This window comes from Protopterus annectens, chromosome 16.part0, assembly GCF_019279795.1.
Source record: "Protopterus annectens isolate FY-2018-M chromosome 16.part0, PAN1.0, whole genome shotgun sequence".
Lineage (NCBI taxonomy): Eukaryota > Metazoa > Chordata > Ceratodontiformes > Protopteridae > Protopterus > Protopterus annectens.
In genome coordinates this window covers 22,292,829-22,312,055 of record NC_056750.1, presented here as the reverse complement: position 1 = coordinate 22,312,055, position 19,227 = coordinate 22,292,829, and the positions used below count along the sequence as shown (strand labels likewise).

The 19,227-nt window shown below is 43.1% G+C and overlaps 1 protein-coding gene across 1 annotated transcript in view; it reads right to left on the bottom strand.

Annotated features, from left to right (window-relative positions):
* Positions 1 to 19,227, bottom strand: part of DDX31 (DEAD-box helicase 31) — a 2,738,529-nt gene that overhangs the window by 1,374,557 nt on the left and 1,344,745 nt on the right. The window lies entirely within an intron of this gene.

The following is a 19,227-nucleotide window of genomic DNA, read 5'->3' as shown; positions in this document are numbered from 1 at the left end:
TCTGTCAGTCAGTTAGTATCTGAGTGTAGGCATGTTTTCCAATCTGAGAAAGGCTGTTTGCAATTACAGTATGTATGAGGCGTTTTTCTTGATGGTCCAGCCAGTTTAGGTTCACGTTCCATAATTCTAATTTTCTGCCACATGCCATTTTACCGAAGAGGTTTATAAGTGGTTATATAGCTGCAAACTAGCTGGTGGGATTAGACAGTGCAGGGTAAGGTAGAAAGCAGCAGTATGTCCTACTTTGAGCTATACCATTAGCCACATTGAATCTGAGTTTACATTTGAATTATTTTTTCTGTGAAGGTATGTGGATGAAACCTGAGCATCCAAGTGCAACGGATTATGCGGAACGCTCCTCATTTAACGACGAGTGAAGCCACTGTTCCGCTGTTCCACACTGAACAGCTGTGGCACCGCTACACACAGTCTGATTGGTTTGTGTACCGCAATTAGTGCCAATCGGCACTGCGATATACAAACCAATGCATAGTTCTGTGCTGACCTTCCACACTACACAGCATTGGCTGTGCTCTACAGTTTTTGATTGGCTCATACACTGCATTTACAGCCAATCGCAAATGTGGTATACAAACCAATCAAGTAACGGGTCTCAGGAGGACAGGAGCCAATGGCGCTGGCCACGTATCTTCATGAGCAAAGTAACTCTAGCTGTCTGGCAGTTTTGTCACCATGGAATCAGAAACGTCCAGGGTAAGATTATGTGCCGTATATACATCAGTTATGTTTCTTGTACCTTATACAGTATAGCAATTACTGGGATTGTAAATTTAGTGTATGCATTTATCAGTGAATAGTTTGTATTTATTTGTGTTACCGCGGGTAAGCCTGAAATAGATCCATTTTCATAAGTGGATAAGTGGTCTTTCCAGGTGAACAGATGTAAGTAAAATTATTTATCTTTTCCTTAACAGGAAAGTCCAACTGGGATAAAACCCCTTTCTGTGGAGGCCTGGGGAGAAAAGCGACCCGTTTTGACATTTAAAGAAAATACACTAACATACCAGAAGGAATACAAAACATAGGTAAGGGTACATATATGAGGGATAAAACAGTTACAGTAACTTACATAAACATCATTTAGGAACAGTGGATACATTGCTAACCATGGATATATTTGATCCTGTTATAGGCAAAAGAGACTTGATTAGGAGTCTTAGTGCCATAAATGAGATTTCAAACTGGCTGCTTTTTATTCCTTAGTGAACAACCCTGTTTTGATTTGCGTTTTATCATCACAGTCAGTCATATCAAATTTTATAGGTGGGTTCATAGGTAAGTACTAGGCTAGTTACCCTTGTGGGCCATTTAAGTCTAGCCAATGTCCCCATAAGTGACAATCAAATCTGGCACTTTGTGTGTTTATGTGTAGGGTAAGCACCTTAATCTTTAAGCCAACTATAGCAATTAAGCCATTCACCAACATAAAACACTGGTCTGGAATTTGAACCATTGACCTACCACACCCAAAAAGAGAATCAATAAATGCCCCTGATTTTAGCTGAGAATTTTGATCTGTTTACTCTTTTATCACAAAAGTAGTGAATTTCAGTCATGAAATAGTGGTAGGCATTAAACGTACAGATGATGCATGTTAATTAATTTAATTTTATTCTGGGTCTTTTTGTTGCAAAATTTGTGTTTTTTCTGGCATATTACTGAGTACTGAAGTCATTAAATTCTGACATATATTTGAGCTTCCGACATCCTATCCTTCAGAAAATGCATGTTAATGCAAATCCTGTTATTCTAATTACTTTCTATGTTTACAATAGCAATATCTAAAGCCTATTCCTGATTTTGGGACATTGTTCCACATTATATGTTGCTTTGTCCAAATTTCTTGGTCTTAGAGGTTGAGAGGTGTGCTTTTAATATAGCCAGTGCTTCCACTGATAGACAAGCTAATGCTCCTGGGATTGGTCTTAGAGGTTGAGAAGTGTGCTTTTAATATAGCCAGTGCTTCCACTGATACACAGGCTAATGCTCCTGGGATTGGTCTTAGAGGTTGAGAGGTGTGCTTTTAATAAAGCCAGTGCTTCCACTGATAGACAAGCTAATGCTCCTGGGATTGGTCTTAGAAGTTGAGAGATGTGCTTTTAATATAGCCAGTGTTTCCACTGATAGACAAGCTAATGCTCCTGGGATTGGTCTTCAAGGTTGAGAGGTGTGCTTTTAATATAGCCAGTGCTTCCACTGATAGACAAGTTAATGCTCCTGGGATTGGACTTCGAGGTTGAGGGGTGTGCTTTTAATAGAGCCAGTGCTTCTACTGATAGACAAGCTAATGCTCCTGGGATTGGTCTTAGTGGTTGAGAGGTGTGCTTTTAATACAGCCGGTGCTTCCACTGATAGACAAGCTAATGCTCCTGGGATTGGTCTTAGTGGTTGAGAGGTGTGCTTTTAATACAGCCGGTGCTTCCACTGACAGACAAGCTAATGCTCCTGGGATTGGTCTTAGAGGTTGAGAGGTGTGCTTTTAATATAGCCAGTGTTTCCACTGATAGACAAGCTAATGCTCCTGGGATTGGTCTTCGAGGTTGAGAGGTGTGCTTTTAATATAGCCAGTGCTTCCACTGATAGACAAGCTAATGCTCCTGGGATTGGTCTTCGAGGTTGAGGGGTGTGCTTTTAATACAGCCAGTGCTTCTACTGATAGACAAGCTAATGCTCCTGGGATTGGTCTTAGTGGTTGAGAGGTGTGCTTTTAATACAGCCGGTGCTTCCACTGATAGACAAGCTAATGCTCCTGGGATTGGTCTCAGAGGTTGAGAGGTGTGCTTTTAATAAAGCCAGTGCTTCCACTGATAGACAAGCTAATGCTCCTGGGATTGGTCTTAGAGGTTGAGAGGTGTGCTTTTAATACAGCCAGTGCTTCCACTAATAGACAAGCTAATGCTCCTGGGATTGGTCTTAGAGGTTAAGAAGTGTGCTTTTAATACAGCCAGTGCTTCCACTGATAGACAAGCTAATGCTCCTGGGATTGGTCTAAGAGGTTGAGGGGTGTGCTTTTAATACAGCCAGTGCTTCCACTGATAGACAAGCTAATGCTCCTGGGACTGTCCACTGACAGACAAGTTAATGCTCCTGGGATTGGTCTTAGAGGTTGAGAAGTGTGCTTTTAATATAGCAAGTGCTTCCATTGATAGACAAGCTAATGCTCCTGGGATTGGTCTTAGACGTTGAGAAGTGTGCTGTTAATACAGTCAGTGCTTCCACTGATAGACAAGCTAATGCTCCTGGGATTGGTCTTAGAGGTTGAGAGGTGTGCTTTTAATATATCCAGTGCTTCCACTGATAGACAAGCTAATGCTCCTGGGAATGGTCTTAGAGGTTGAGGGGTGTGCTTTTAATACAGCCAGTGCTTCCACTGATAGACAAGCTAATGCTCCTGGGATTGGTCTTAGAGGTTGAGAGGTGTGCTTTTAATATAGCCAGTGCTTCCACTGATAGACAAGCTAATGCTCCTGGGATTGGTCTTAGAAGTTGAGAGGTGTGCTTTTATTATAGCCAGTGCTTCCACTGATAGACAAGCTAATGCTCCTGTGATTGGTCTTAGAGGTTGAGAGGTGTGCTTTTAATATAGACAGTGATTCCACTGATAGACAAGCTAATGCTCCTGGGAATGGTCTTAGTGGTTGAGGGGTGTGCTTTTAATACAGCCAGTGCATCCACTGATAGACAAGCTAATGCTCCTGGGATTGGTCTTAGAGGTTGAGAGGTATGCCTTTAATACAGCCAGTGCTTCCACTGATACACAAGCTAATGCTCCTGGGATTGGTCTTAGAAGTTGAGAGGTGTGCTTTTAATATAGCCAGTGTTTCCACTGATAGACAAGCTAATGCTCCTGGGATTGGTCTTCAAGGTTGAGAGGTGTGCTTTTAATATAGCCAGTGCTTCCACTGATAGACAAGTTAATGCTCCTGGGATTGGTCTTCGAGGTTGAGGGGTGTGCTTTTAATACAGCCAGTGCTTCTACTGATAGACAAGCTAATGCTCCTGGGATTGGTCTTAGTGGTTGAGAGGTGTGCTTTCAATACAGCCGGTGCTTCCACTGATAGACAAGCTAATGCTCCTGGGATTGGTCTTAGTGGTTGAGAGGTGTGCTTTTAATACAGCCGGTGCTTCCACTGACAGACAAGCTAATGCTCCTGGGATTGGTCTTAGAGGTTGAGAGGTGTGCTTTTAATATAGCCAGTGTTTCCACTGATAGACAAGCTAATGCTCCTGGGATTGGTCTTCGAGGTTGAGAGGTGTGCTTTTAATATAGCCAGTGCTTCCACTGATAGACAAGCTAATGCTCCTGGGATTGGTCTTCGAGGTTGAGGGGTGTGCTTTTAATACAGCCAGTGCTTCTACTGATAGACAAGCTAATGCTCCTGGGATTGGTCTTAGTGGTTGAGAGGTGTGCTTTTAATACAGCCGGTGCTTCCACTGATAGACAAATTAATGCTCCTGGGATTGGTCTCAGAGGTTGAGAGGTGTGCTTTTAATAAAGCCAGTGCTTCCACTGAAAGACAAGCTAATGCTCCTGGGATTGGTCTTAGAGGTTGAGAGGTGTGCTTTTAATACAGCCAGTGCTTCCACTGATAGACAAGCTAATGCTCCTGGGATTGGTCTTAGAGGTTAAGAAGTGTGCTTTTAATACAGCCAGTGCTTCCACTGATAGACAAGCTAATGCTCCTGGGATTGGTCTTAGAGGTTGAGAGGTGAGCTTTTAATACAGCCAGTGCTTCCACTGATAGACAAGCTAATGCTCCTGGGATTGGTCTTAGTGGTTGAGAGGGGTGCTTTTAATACAGCCAGTGCTTCCACTGATAGACAAGCTAATGCTCCTGGGATTGGTCTTAGAGGTTGAGAGGTGTGCTTTTAATAAAGCCAGTGCTTCCACTGATAAACAAGCTAATGCTCCTGGGATTGGTCTTAGAGGTTGAGAGGTGTGCTTTTAATACAGCCAGTGCTTCCACTGATAGACAAGCTAATGCTCCTGGGATTGGTCCTAAGAGGTTGAGAGGTGTGCTTTTAATACAGCCAGTGCTGCCACTGATAGACAAAATAATGCTCCTGGGATTGGTCTTAGAGGTTGAGGGGTGTGCTTTTAATACAGCCAGTGCTTCCACTGATAGACAAACTAATGCTCCTGGGACTGTCCACTGATAGACAAGCTAATGCTCCTGGGATTGGTATTAGAGGTTGAGAGGTGTGCTTTTAATACAGCCAGTGCTTCCACTGATAGACAAGCTAATGCTCCTGGGATTGGTCTTAGAGGTTGAGAGGTGTGCTTTTAATACAGCCAATGCTTCCACTGATAGACAAGTTAATGCTCCTGGGATTGGTCTTAGAGGTTGAGGGGTGTGCTTTTAATACAGCCAGTGCTTCCACTGATAGACAAGCTAATGCTCCTGTGATTGGTCTTAGAGGTTGAGAGGTGTGCTTTTATTATAGCCAGTGCTTCCACTGATAGACAAGCTAATGCTCCTGTGATTGGTCTTAGAGGTTGAGAGGTGTGCTTTTAATATAGACAGTGATTCCACTGATAGACAAGCTAATGCTCCTGGGAATGGTCTTAGAGGTTGAGGGGTGTGCTTTTAATACAGCCAGTGCTTCCACTGATAGACAAGCTAATGCTCCTGGGATTGATCTTAGAGGCTGAGGGGTGTGCTTTTAATACAGCCAGTGCTTCCACTGATAGACAAGCTAATGCTGCTGGGATTGGTCTTAGAGGTTGAGAGGTATGCCTTTAATACAGCCAGTGCTTCCACTGATACACAAGCTAATGCTCCTGGGAATGGTCTTAGAGGTTGAGGGGTGTGCTTTTAATACAGCCAGTGCTTCCACTGATAGACAAGCTAATGCTCCTGGGATTGATCTTAGAGGCTGAGGGGTGTGCTTTTAATACAGCCAGTGCTTCCACTGATAGACAAGCTAATGCTCCTGGGATTGGTCTTAGAGGTTGAGAGGTATGCCTTTAATACAGCCAGTGCTTCCACTGATACACAAGCTAATGCTCCTGGGATTGGTCTTAGAGGTTGAGAGGTATGCTTTTAATATAGCCAGTGATTCCACTGATAGTCAAGCTAACGCTCCTGGGATTGGTCTTAGAGGTTGAGAGGTGTGCTTTTAATATAGCCAGTGCTTCCACTGATAGACAAGCTAATGCTCCTGGGATTGGTCTTAGTGGTTGAGATGTGTGCTTTTAATACAGCCAGTGCTTCCACTGATAGACAAGCTAACGCTCCTGGGATTGGTCTTAGAGGTTGAGTGGTGTGCTTTTAATACAGCCAGTGGTTCCACTGATAGACAAGCTAATGCTCCTGGGATTGGTCTTAGAGGTTGAGAGGTGTGCTTTTAATATAGCCAGTACTTCCACTGATAGACAAGCTAATGCTCCTGGGATTGGTCTTAGAGGTTGAGAGGTGAGCTTTTAATACAGCCAGTGCTTCCACTGATAGACAAGCTAATGCTCCTGGGATTGGTCTTAGTGGTTGAGAGGTGTGCTTTTAATACAGCCAGTGCTTCCACTGATAGACAAGCTAATGCTCCTGGGATTGGTCTTAGAGGTTGAGAGGTGTGCTTTTAATAAAGCCAGTGCTTCCACTGATAAACGAGCTAATGCTCCTGGGATTGGTCTTAGAGGTTGAGAGGTGTGCTTTTAATACAGCCAGTGCTTCCACTGATAGACAAGCTAATGCTCCTGGGATTGGTCCTAAGAGGTTGAGAGGTGTGCTTTTAATACAGCCAGTGCTTCTACTGATAGACAAAATAATGCTCCTGGGATTGGTCTTAGAGGTTGAGGGGTGTGCTTTTAATACAGCCAGTGCTTCCACTGATAGACAAACTAATGCTCCTGGGACTGTCCACTGATAGACAAGCTAATGCTCCTGGGATTGGTATTAGAGGTTGAGAGGTGTGCTTTTAATACAGCCAGTGCTTCCACTGATAGACAAGCTAATGCTCCTGGGATTGGTCTTAGAGGTTGAGAGGTGTGCTTTTAATACAGCCAATGCTTCCACTGATAGACAAGATAATGCTCCTGGGATTGGTCTTAGAGGTTGAGGGGTGTGCTTTTAATACAGCCAGTGCTTCCACTGATAGACAAACTAATGCTCCTGGGACTGTCCACTGATAGACAAGCTAATGCTCCTGGGATTGGTATTAGAGGTTGAGAGGTGTGCTTTTAATACAGCCAGTGCTTCCACTGATAGACAAGCTAATGCTCCTGGGATTGGTCTTAGAAGTTGCGAGGTGTGCTTTTAATATAGCCAGTGCTTCCACTGATAGACAAGCTAATGCCCCTGGGATTGGTCTTAGAGGTTGAGAGGTGTGCTTTTAATATAGCCAGTGCTTCCACTGATAGACAAGCTAATGCTCCTGGGACTTGTCTTAGAGGTAGAGATGTATGCTTTTAATACAGTCAGTGCTTCCACTGATAGACAAGCTAATGCTCCTGGGATTGGTCTTAGAGGTTGAGAAGTGTGCTTTTAATATAGCCAGTGCTTCCACTGATAGACAAGCTAATGCTCCTGGGATTGGTCTTAGAGGTTGAGAAGTGTGCTTTTAATATAGCCAGTGCTTCCATTGATAGACAAGCTAATGCTCCTGGGATTGGTCTTAAGAGGTTGAGAGGTGTGCTTTTAATACAGCCAGTGCTTCCACTGATAGACAAGCTAATGCTCCTGGGATTGGTCTTAGAGGTTGAGAGGTGTGCTTTTAATATAGCCAGTGCTTCCACTGATAGACAAGCTAATGCTCCTGGGATTGGTCTTAGAGGTAGAGAGGTCTGCTTTTAATATAGCAAGTGCTTCCATTGATAGACAAGCTAATGCTCCTGGGATTGGTCTTAGACGTTGAGAAGTGTGCTTTTAATACAGCCAGTGCTTCCACTGATAGACAAGCTAATGCTCCTGGGATTGGTCTTAGAAGTTGCGAGGTGTGCTTTTAATATAGCCAGTGCTTCCACTGATAGACAAGCTAATGCCCCTGGGATTGGTCTTAGAGGTTGAGAGGTGTGCTTTTAATATAGCCAGTGCTTCCACTGATAGACAAGCTAATGCTCCTGGGACTTGTCTTAGAGGTAGAGATGTATGCTTTTAATACAGTCAGTGCTTCCACTGATAGACAAGCTAATGCTCCTGGGATTGGTCTTAGAGGTTGAGGGATGTGCTTTTAATACAGCCAGTGCTTCCACTGATAGACAAGCTAATGCTCCTGGGATTGGTCTTAGAGTTTGAGAGGTGTGCTTTTAATAAAGCCAGTGCTTCCACTGATAGACAAGCTAATGCTCCTGGGATTGGTCTTAGAGGTTGAGAGGTGTGCTTTTAATACAGCCAGTGCCTCCACTGATAGACAAGCTAATGCTCCTGGGATTGGTCTTAAGAGGTTGAGAGGTGTGCTTTTAATACAGCCAGTGCTTCCACTGATAGACAAAATAATGCTCCTGGGATTGGTCTTAGAGGTTGAGGGGTGTGCTTTTAATACAGCCAGTGCTTCCACTGATAGACAAACTAATGCTCCTGGGACTGTCCACTGATAGACAAGCTAATGCTCCTGGGATTGGTATTAGAGGTTGAGAGGTGTGCTTTTAATACAGCCAGTGCTTCCACTGATAGACAAGCTAATGCTCCTGGGATTGGTCTTAGAGGTTGAGAGGTGTGCTTTTAATATAGCCAGTGCTTCCACTGATAGACAAGCTAATGCTCCTGGGATTGGTCTTAGAGGTTGAGAGGTCTGCTTTTAATATAGCCAGTGCTTCCACTGATAGACAAGCTAATGCTCCTGGGATTGGTCTTAGTGGTTGAGAGGTGTGCTTTTAATACAGCCAGTGCTTCCACTGATAGGCAAGCTAATGCTGCTGGGATTGGTCTTAGTGGTTGAGAGGTGTGCTTTTAATACAGCCAGTGCTTCCACTGATAGACAAGCTAATGCTCCTGGGATTGGTCTTAGAGGTTGAGAGGTGTGCTTTTAATAAAGCCAGTGCTTCCACTGATAGACAAGCTAATGCTCCTGGGATTGGTCTTAGAGGTTGAGAGGTGTGCTTTTAATACAGCCAGTGCTTCCACTGATAGACAAGCTAATGCTCCTGGGATTGGTCTTAGAGGTTGAGAGGTGTGCTTTTAATACAGCCAGTGCTTCCACTGATAGACAAGATAATGCTCCTGGGACTGGTCTTAGAGGTTGAGGGGTGTGCTTTTAATACAGCCAGTGCTTCCACTGATAGACAAACTAATGCTCCTGGGACTGTCCACTGATAGACAAGCTAATGCTCCTGGGATTGGTATTAGAGGTTGAGAGGTGTGCTTTTAATACAGCCAGTGCTTCCACTGATAGACAAGGTAATGCTCCTGGGATTGGTCTTAGAAGTTGCGAGGTGTGCTTTTAATATAGCCAGTGCTTCCACTGATAGACAAGCTAATGCTCCTGGGATTGGTGTTAGAGGTTGAGAGGTGTGCTTTTAATATAGCCAGTGCTTCCACTGATAGACAAGCTAATGCTCCTGGGACTTGTCTTAGAGGTAGAGATGTATGCTTTTAATACAGTCAGTGCTTCCACTGATAGACAAGCTAATGCTCCTGGGATTGGTCTTAGAGGTTGAGAGGTGTGCTTTTAATATAGCCAGTGCTTCCACTGATAGACAAGCTAATGCTCCTGGGATTGGTGTTAGAGGTTGAGAGGTGTGCTTTTAATATAGCCAGTGCTTCCACTGATAGACAAGCTAATGCTCCTGGGACTTGTCTTAGAGGTAGAGATGTATGCTTTTAATACAGTCAGTGCTTCCACTGATAGACAAGCTAATGCTCCTGGGATTGGTCTTAGAGGTTGAGAGGTGTGCTTTTAATATAGCCAGTGCTTCCACTGATAGACAAGCTAATGCTCCTGGGATTGGTCTTAGAGGTTGAGAGATGTGCTTTTAATATAGCCAGTGCTTCCACTGATAGACAAGCTAATGCTCCTGGGAAATGAGATAAAACTGTATAAGATTCCTCAGTCTTGGAGGTAACTCTTCTACACCCCCAGAGCTGATCCTTCAGTAATTTATTCATGTAAAACCACTAGCTCCAAAGACTTGGCTGCTTCTAATCCAGTTCCCTCTGACAGCGATGATAGAACATTTGAGAGATTCAGAAAATAGGTTTATAACTCTTCAATCTAAGCATTCAGAACTAAAAAATTGTCGGGCTCATCTGTCCAAGTTCTTTTTGACATCTTTTCGTGACATGAAAGAGGATACTGTGGATGCACATGTGTCTTATTGAATTTTACAGATGTTCTACCATGCAACACGGTAATGGCATGTTTTGCTCAGTAAGAAAATAGGGTGTTCCACATTTTGACCATTTGTCACACATTGTTAGGGTATGTGTTCCACATTGGCCTCTTAAGAGGTTGAGACCTATGGATGATACCATTAGTTTTGAACATAAGAGTAGCACTGCCACCTGGTCATATATACCTGGTCTGTTGCTATAACAGCAGTTTAGAATTCTGTTGCAAGGCTGTGGAGGAGCAGTTTGTAACCAAGATTCAGTGATGGCAAGGACAGTGGAATCATACTGTCCAACCCAGACGTCAAGTACTAGCCATTTGTTTTTGATGCAATTAATATTAACTGATGCTACTATTAAGTATCAATATAAGCCATGGATTAGGTATTAGGTGTAAAGCTAGGTGGACCAGGAATCAGTTCCATGCCATCAGTGCAGCAACAGTAGCACTGAAAGTAAGAAGGTCAGCACTGCTTTGTTTAAAAGGGGAGTTTGCTTTAAAAGCAGGGAAATTCTTATTTGCAACTGTTCAATGCAGTTACAGATGGCATATACTGTTTTGCCATCAGGGAGATGGCAAGACTGAAGTGCCCTGTATATGCATACTCGCTTCCATTTAACAGTGACGGGTGTTGGATTTGATGAAATGTTGCTTAGTGCTCTCCGACCTGATGGCTTGCAACAGTTTGCTAAGTCACTTAGTTTTGGAAATATTAATATACATACAGAAATCCTGCATATGTTCATAAGGAAAGAGGTTTAAGAGAAGGCAGGAATTGAACAAGTTATGTAATGCTGCTTTAATTATATAATATATAAGACTAGATGTGATATATATTTGTGAATGCGCACTGTTAATACAGTTTGATTATTTTTATATAAATGCAAGCTTGCCTATGTCACAACTGATAATTCAATTGTCTTTGGGCTTTTCCCGATTAGGGGTCGCCACAGCGGAACTCCGGTCCGCTAATGATTGGCAGCAGACTTTTACGTGCTGGCTTGCTGGGCCTAACGCACAACCTTCAACGAAGGAACGCCCGTTCACGCATGTCGCCACACAGAAGACGCTCTAACTGAGAATCGAACGGGCAAATTCTAACTGTGAGGTGACAACGCTACCGCAGCACCACCACCGCAGTATATAATTCAATAAAGGTGTTTAAAAAAGATAAACAATGAATGACACACAGTAATCAATATCTCCACCACAGGATATTCTAGGTTAACAATCTTAATAGCACTTTGTTGCTTACACTGAGAACTTTCTTATGCTGCACGCTATTAACTGGCAAGTTACACAGTTAAAGAAACCAGTCACAAAATATTTCAGGAGCCAAAAGGCTCAATAGGTGTTAAATGAAGAAAACAAAAAAAGGATAACCACTGGAAATGCAGAGACTCTCAATGCCAAGTGCCAGCATGTGGAGACTGGACTGAATAACTAAAAATCAAGACACACATATATTAAGTCCACAAGTGACATTTCTCGGAATAATCTCTTTTTGCCGCAGTGCGGCAATCTCATAGTTGGTACAAATAAGTTCAGGGAGCTTGTCTCCCTCATTGGGGTGGGTCAGGAAGGCTCGACTCCTGCAAATAACAATCTTAAATGAGAAATTCGCTTTGGTCTTGTATTTTCAGTTTTTTTGGTATTTCGTGACTCTGCATTGCGAGTCTTACCATTTCAAAAGAGAACTTCAAAAAAGGCACTATAGTTACTTATTGACTGACTGACCGACTGATTTGCATTTGATTACTGTGAAAATCCAACTGGGTAGGAACCCATTTTCAGCACAGGCCCAGGAAGAAAAGCTCCAAAGCATTACAAAACATTTTAAGAATAATTTTTAAATCTTCAAAAATAATATAAAAACATCTACAGTTTAAATATGACGAGATAATATGAATGAGTTAGTACTATGAATTAGATAAGAAATTGCCTCATTTTTGCTTACTGGATCATCATGAGACCAGTTTTGTGATTCTTTCTTGAATAAAGGTGGGGTGTTGAGTTAAAGCTATATTTTAGCTGGAAGAAAAAGTCTTTCCAGTTCAGTTGATGGGTCATTGTGCAACCAATTATGTGATTTATTCTTGTATAAAATAAGTCTAGCAGACTCAATAGAGTCTCACTGACACATGTACTGGAACAGTGGAGTTTGAATGCAGACTGTCATTTTGCCTCAGTCGGAGGTGGATCGTCATACCTGGACAGAGATTATCGGGAAGGAATGATTTCTCCAACTGCCTACAGCACAGTGGTCTGGAATCAATCATGGGCCTGACCTGAGAAGTTTATTGTAGGGAAAAAGGCTGATAAGGAGTATGCAACAAATTAATCTTATCTGGAACAGAAATGTTTCTGCATATTTGGACTTTTTTACTCAAACAGTAGAGAAAGCTGTTCCTGGACACATTTCTTTACTAGTGAGACTATATAACTCCTTTTCAAAATTTGCTTTGCAAGCTTGAATAGTGCAACTTCTAAGCTCAATAAATAAGAGACACATTTTCAGTTACTTCTAGGTCCCGTATCTTTAAAATACTACAAGTAGTAACACTAACAGAAAAAAAGGCAACCAATAAGAAAAGGAAGTTATATACTTACTATAATGTTCCATCCATGTTGTCCATTTTTATTCTTCCTCAGCCATTGGGTTTGGATTCAATCTTCGGATCCGATTCAGCCAATACTATAGCTTGTGGCCAACTGAAACTCTCAAGCTCCTCCCTACTCATAATGCATCAAGCAGTTCTTGTTTGCTAATTGACATAACTAGTACCTATCTGAATAATGTTCCTAACAAAGGAAACCAGTATCTGGAGCTCCACAGAAGGTACTATGGTGTCTTAATAGCATCCCATTCTTCCAGAAGTTTTAGATGACAAGGGTTGGGTGGGAGGTTGAGGAAGAATGAAAATGGACAACACAGATAGAACGTTATGTTAAGTACATAACTTCTTTACCTGATGATGTCAATTTTCATTCATTCCTCAACTACCAGGACAGAGTCCCCAGCTACCTTATATCCTGTTTGGACTCTAAGGAAGGATATATTCCTGAGCATAGTTGAACCAAAGGCTGCTCTTCTCCTCAAGACCATATTCAATTTGAAATGAGTAATAAAAGTATAAGGATTAGCCCAAGTAGCAGTTGCCCATGTCATCCACGGAATGATTGGATAAAAATACTGATGAGGTTGCCGTAGATCTTGTAGAGTGAGCTTTTAAAGGTTTTGGTAATGGAAAGCCTAATGTATTACAGACAAAGGCTATGCAATCTGTAATCCATCATGCCAATGTCACTTTTATGACAGACTTGCCCAATTTATTTGGAAAAGATATAAATAAGTGATCAGATTTTCTAATGTCTTTTGCTCTGTGTCTGTAGAAATGCAGTTCTCTATGAACAGCTAGTAAATGCAACATGTATTCACCTTTCTGACACCACCTTAGGAATGAAGGAAGGATTGGTTCTTAATGTCACCCTATCCTTATGGAAAATCAAGTAAGGAGGTTTACAGGATAATGCTTGGAGTTCTGAAATTCTACTGGCAGAGGTAATAGCCATTAGAAATAAGATCTTTGTCAAAAATTTAAGATCACATTTTCCAGCTGGTTCAAAGGGAGAATGGATTAAGGCCTGCAGAACAAGGTTCAAGTCCCATGGAGGGGTAGGATATTTATAAGGTGGTCAAAGTAAACAGCATCTGTTAGAAAGGCCTTGCATATCTTTCTAGCTAGAGAAGAATTGTCAACTCCTATATGAAAGTTAGAGATTGCTGCCAATTGAACTTTAATGGTAGAGGAGATAGCACCCCCATTAAAAATTTCTGGAAAAAAATTCTAATACATTTTGTGTAGGGGCTTAAAAGGGATCGATATTTTTTGATGCACTCAGCAATCAAACCTCTTCCACTTCCTCTTGTAGATTTTCCTAGTGGAGGCTTTATGGGAAGACAAAAATATATGACGGACAGGTGATGAAGCATAGCTTGTCTGGCTATACAGAAGTGGAGAAACCACACTGTCAGCTTTAAGTTTGAGAAATCCTGGTGAACCATGTCTGTCGGGTGAGACAGGATGTCTGGAACTGGATCCAGCATCCAAGGTGGGTAAATTAGATGAGGCCAAAGGAAGGGTACCAAACCTGTCAAGGCCAGTAAGGTGCAATGAGGATGACTTTGCTCTTCAACCTTGCAACTTTCTGTAGGAATTTAGGAATCAATGGGGTTTGTGGATAAGCATAGAAAAAACTGGAGGGCCAATCATGGAGCAGAGCATCGCTTGATTACTCCCCCATTGGGGGAATTAGGGCAAAAAAGCTGTTGCATTTGTTGTTTAGGAGAGATGCTAAAAGATTGCAGCAAGGCTGACCCCACTGAAGAAACATCGTCTTCATCTCTTGTTTGTTGAGAGACCACTTGTGAGGTAGAAGAATGGACCTGCTCAGTCTGTCTACCATCACATTGGACTTCCCCAGAATATGCGTTGCTATCAGAAAGTGATTGGATAAGATCGCCCATTGCCACACACTGAAGGCTTTTTGACACAAACGATAAGACCCGGTTCCTCATTGTTTGCTGATGTACCAAGCTACTGACATATCGTCTGTTTGAATGGCAACTGTTCTCAGAGGTAGAGCATTCTGAAAATCTTGCAACTCTAAAAGTACTGCTTTTATCCTGAGGATATGCAAATTGGCCTCTTCGTGGGACCAAGTGTCTTGGACTGTTTTCCTCAGGAAGCACCCCCCCACCCAATCTAGGAAGCATCCGTGGTTACTATGGCTTTGGGGTGAGGGAGAATGAATGGACGGCCTTGTAAAAGTTGGTCTGATTTTATCCACCACCAAAGGTACTTTTTGCATGTCTGTGTGATCCTTATTTGAAATGACATCTTCTGATAAAGATGCAGCCACTAGGATGCTAGCATCTATTGAAGAGTTCTCATATGTCGTCTTGCCACGGGAACAAGAACTATGGCTGCTGATATTGACTCCAAGGCTTGAAGAATTAGTCAAGCGAAATTTTGCTGTTGTGAATAACTTTTCCGACTTGAGTTCTTAAAGTCTGAACTCTGTTTAGGGGAAGTGAGGCTATCGCAGAAATTGTATTTAAATGTGCACCTATGAATTCCAGTGTTTGTGATGGGTGCAACTAAGACAACTTGTAGTTTACTGTGATTCCGAGAAGGGAGCAAGTTTGGAGTACCTGGTTTCTTGCCATCATGAGTAGATGCCTGATCTGAGCGATAATGAGCCAGTCGTCCAAATACGGAAACACCAGGAATCTCTGCACCCTCAAGTGAGCATCCCCCACTGCCATGCATTTGATGAACACTGTGGAGGCTGTGGTGAGACCAAAGGTTAGAGCTCTGAACTGGTGATGGCTGGCTCCCAGCCAGAAGCGTATGAACCTTCTGGACCTCCTGTTTATTTTTATGTGACACTATGCATCTTGAAGGTATACCAAGCACATCCAATCTTCCTTGAGTAGAAAAGGCACTTTGGACTGAACCATCACCATCTGAAACTTTGAGTGTTGAACTGACTTGTTCAATTTGCTGAAATCCAGAAGTGGTCTCCAGTCCCGTTTTCTTTGGTGCTAAAAAAGAATCTTGAGCAAGTTACAGATTCTCTCTGGTCTGGTGGGACCTCTTGGATGACTCTTTTTTTACTGGCAGCTTTTGTATTTCTAGCACTGCTGCTTTCCTCTGATTGGATGGAACACAGGAAACTTTTGTAAGGATGGGGGTGGAAGAAAAAAGGGAATTACAAAACCTCTGTAAATAATTTTCTGCACCCAGGTATCTTTTGTGATATCTAGCCAAGCTCTTTGATGCAGGAATACATGACCCCCGATTCCCTCCAGAGAGGGACAATCAGGCCTCCTTTCAGGAGCGCTTGTAGGGTCCGTCAGAGGAGGCATCTCTAAACCCTTGGTTTTCCGGACCACCTCTGTCACGTGGGTGGTATCTTCCACTAGTGTTCCCCCTGCTGCCTCTGGGGGAACCATCTTCATGTGGTTCTTGGAAGGACCCTAAGAGTTTTTGAACCACGTTTCATCCCCTGCATTGGTTCCTAGAAAAGGTCCATGGGGGGGGGGGGTTGAAAAACATGCTCCTACAGCAGAGAGAGTCTTTCCATCCTTCTCACACCTGGCGAGTGTCTCCTTCACTTTTGGGCCAAACAAGAAAGATCCATCAAATACAGCATTGATGAAAGAAGACTTGAAGAGCTTCACAAAATCACGCAAGTGCATCCAGGCATGTCTCCTTATTGAGATGTAGCACATCCAGGCATGTCTCCTTATTGAGATGCAGCACATCCAGGCATGTCTCCTTATTGAGATGCAGGACATCCAGGCATGTTTCCTTACTGAGATGCAGGACATCCAGGCATGCCTCCTTATTGAGATGCAGCACATCCAGGCACGTCGCCTTATTGAGATGCAGCACATCCAGGCACGTCTCCTTACTTGAGATGCAGCACATCCAGGCACGTCTCCTTACTTGAGATGCAGCACATCCAGGCACGTCTCCTTGAGATGCAGCACATCCAGGCACATCTCCTTATTGAGATGCAGCACAACCAGGCATATCTCCTTATTGAGATGCAGCACATCCAGGCATGTCTCCTTATTGAGATGCAGCACATCCAGGCATGTCTCCTTAATGAGATGCCTGAACCCGCTGCCCTTGAGGTACCTTCAGCTGAATAAGAGATAAGCTTCATGGATGACTTTGAGATGGATTGCAGGCTTGCCAACTGTGAGGCTACCATAGCTTTAGCCTCTGCAGTAGTGGACCCTGAAAGAATATATGACAACTCCTTTATCAAATCTTGTAAAATGTGCCAAGTAATTCAGTGACCTAACAACCAAGGTCGCTGAAGCATAGACACACTTCCCAAACCTGTCCAAAGCCCTGAACTCCCTATTTCTTCTTCGTAGCCACCGCCACAACCATGGCATCTACAGGCACACTTTGGATCCGGCATTCCCTTCTGGACAGAGAAGCCAGAATTCAGTCAGGACTCTTGTGGTGGGTTCAACTGCATCAGGTTAATTCCACACCCACTGAGAAATAAAATCAGTGAGCTCATCAGCAGGTGGAGTTATCCATGAGATAGACAGGCACCTCCAGAAACACTGATTCCTCCGTGGAAGGATTTTGGGAAGACCAACCACCCCACTGCTTGAGGATCTCCAGAATGTCTGCAAATGAAACATCTTTGGGTGGTGATCTGGTGGACCCATCCCCCTCATCAAAACCAGCATTTTTTGTGAAAGATTTCTGAGGGGAATCTAAGTGCCTCCTTTTGCACTTTGTCTTCCAGGGTACTTCCTTGGTGGGACGTTCCGGGCAAGTGTCAGAAGAGAGGGTAATGCCTTGCTGGGTAGTCTGGAGGGTTTGGACTGGTTGTCCCTGTGAAGTTGAATGTCAAGGCTCTTGGCGCAAATACACACGGGATGTAGAAGGTAGATCCAAGGGGGAGAGACCCTCTATCCTACCAAAGCAGAGAATACTCTCTCCACTACCTCTAAGGCACACCATCCCAGGGAGAAGGAAGCCAATGGAACCAAGAAGCCATGCTTCTGTCCCACCAACTCCATCTGCCCCGAATGCAATCCACCCGAGGCAGAGGCCAGAACCAAGCTGTCCAAGGCCGAGGCTCCAAGAGGCAGAGATGGCTCTGAAAACTTTGGAATCGACTCCAACACCTCGGATCCAATTGGGAAGCTACAGCTTTGAATGCCACTCTGCTCGAAACATGTGGGAGCCAGTGCACTCGAGAAACCTTTTGATCCAAGGACACCAGTACTCTCAGATCTGAAGCAGATGATCTCGGCAGACTCAGATCCAAGGACTTCAAAATGAAGTGTCAGATCGGGGAAGGAGCCATTACTGGAAGGGGTAGATCTAGCCAAGGTTTCCTAACCTGAAGAGGTCGGAGCCGAGAGTACCCCCATCTGTATTTGCACCAAGAGGAACTTCCTCATCATTCTATAAATGCTGGCTTCATGAGACTCCAGGAAGAATGAAATGAAGCAATGGATGGCGACCTGGACCGCCGTCTCTCGAGGAAGGAAGACAGAAGTCTTGAAGGAACAGGGTCAATTGATGGAGAATATCTGACCCTAGGAAGACTCTTCAGAGCTGAAGAACTCTGATCTGATGGTGTCTTGGGAGGAGTAGCAGACATCCTGGAGCTGAAAGGGTTTGTATCAGATATTGATTTTTTTTTTGAGAGGAGACTCCGTGGATGAAGTGGAATAACCTGACTTCTTCTGGGACTTTTATGAGTGTCCTTAGAAGATGTTTTGCAGGGTTGAGCTCCAGATATGGTTTCTGAAAAAGGTCGGCAGTAACCCTTTCAAAATTAATTTGTTTCACCTGTCAGCTAAAGCATGCAGATTAAAGCTGTTGCATATGTTACAATCAACATTAAGCTGGTCAGGGCACAAACAACAGACACAAAGGTCATGGGTGTCAGTATAAGGCAACTTATGGCCACACTTTTTACATTTTTTAAATCCTTTCTCAGACATCTAGCAAAAATATCCAACTAACAGAAGAGGAAAAAGATATATAAAGATAAAAGAATATATTTTACTATTTTTTTTATATTTTGTAGGGTAAGGGGGAAAAGATGACAGGGTAAGGAAGTACCAATGATGGTACTAGAGAATATATAAAGTGTAAGTTAGGATGTTTTATGTACACAGGAAAGAGAATACCAGCAGTGGTAACAAGTATATTCAAGTATACAAATATAACGACTTCAAGGAAGGTAAAAGTCGTAACAAACAAAATATATCACTTTTCTTTAGAAATGCTTGAGAGCAAACTGGCCACGTCTATAAGCAAAAATGGTAAATGAGATCTGAGGTATGTTAGGGTTGGCGCATTATGGTTATGGAGGAGCTCAAGAGTTTCA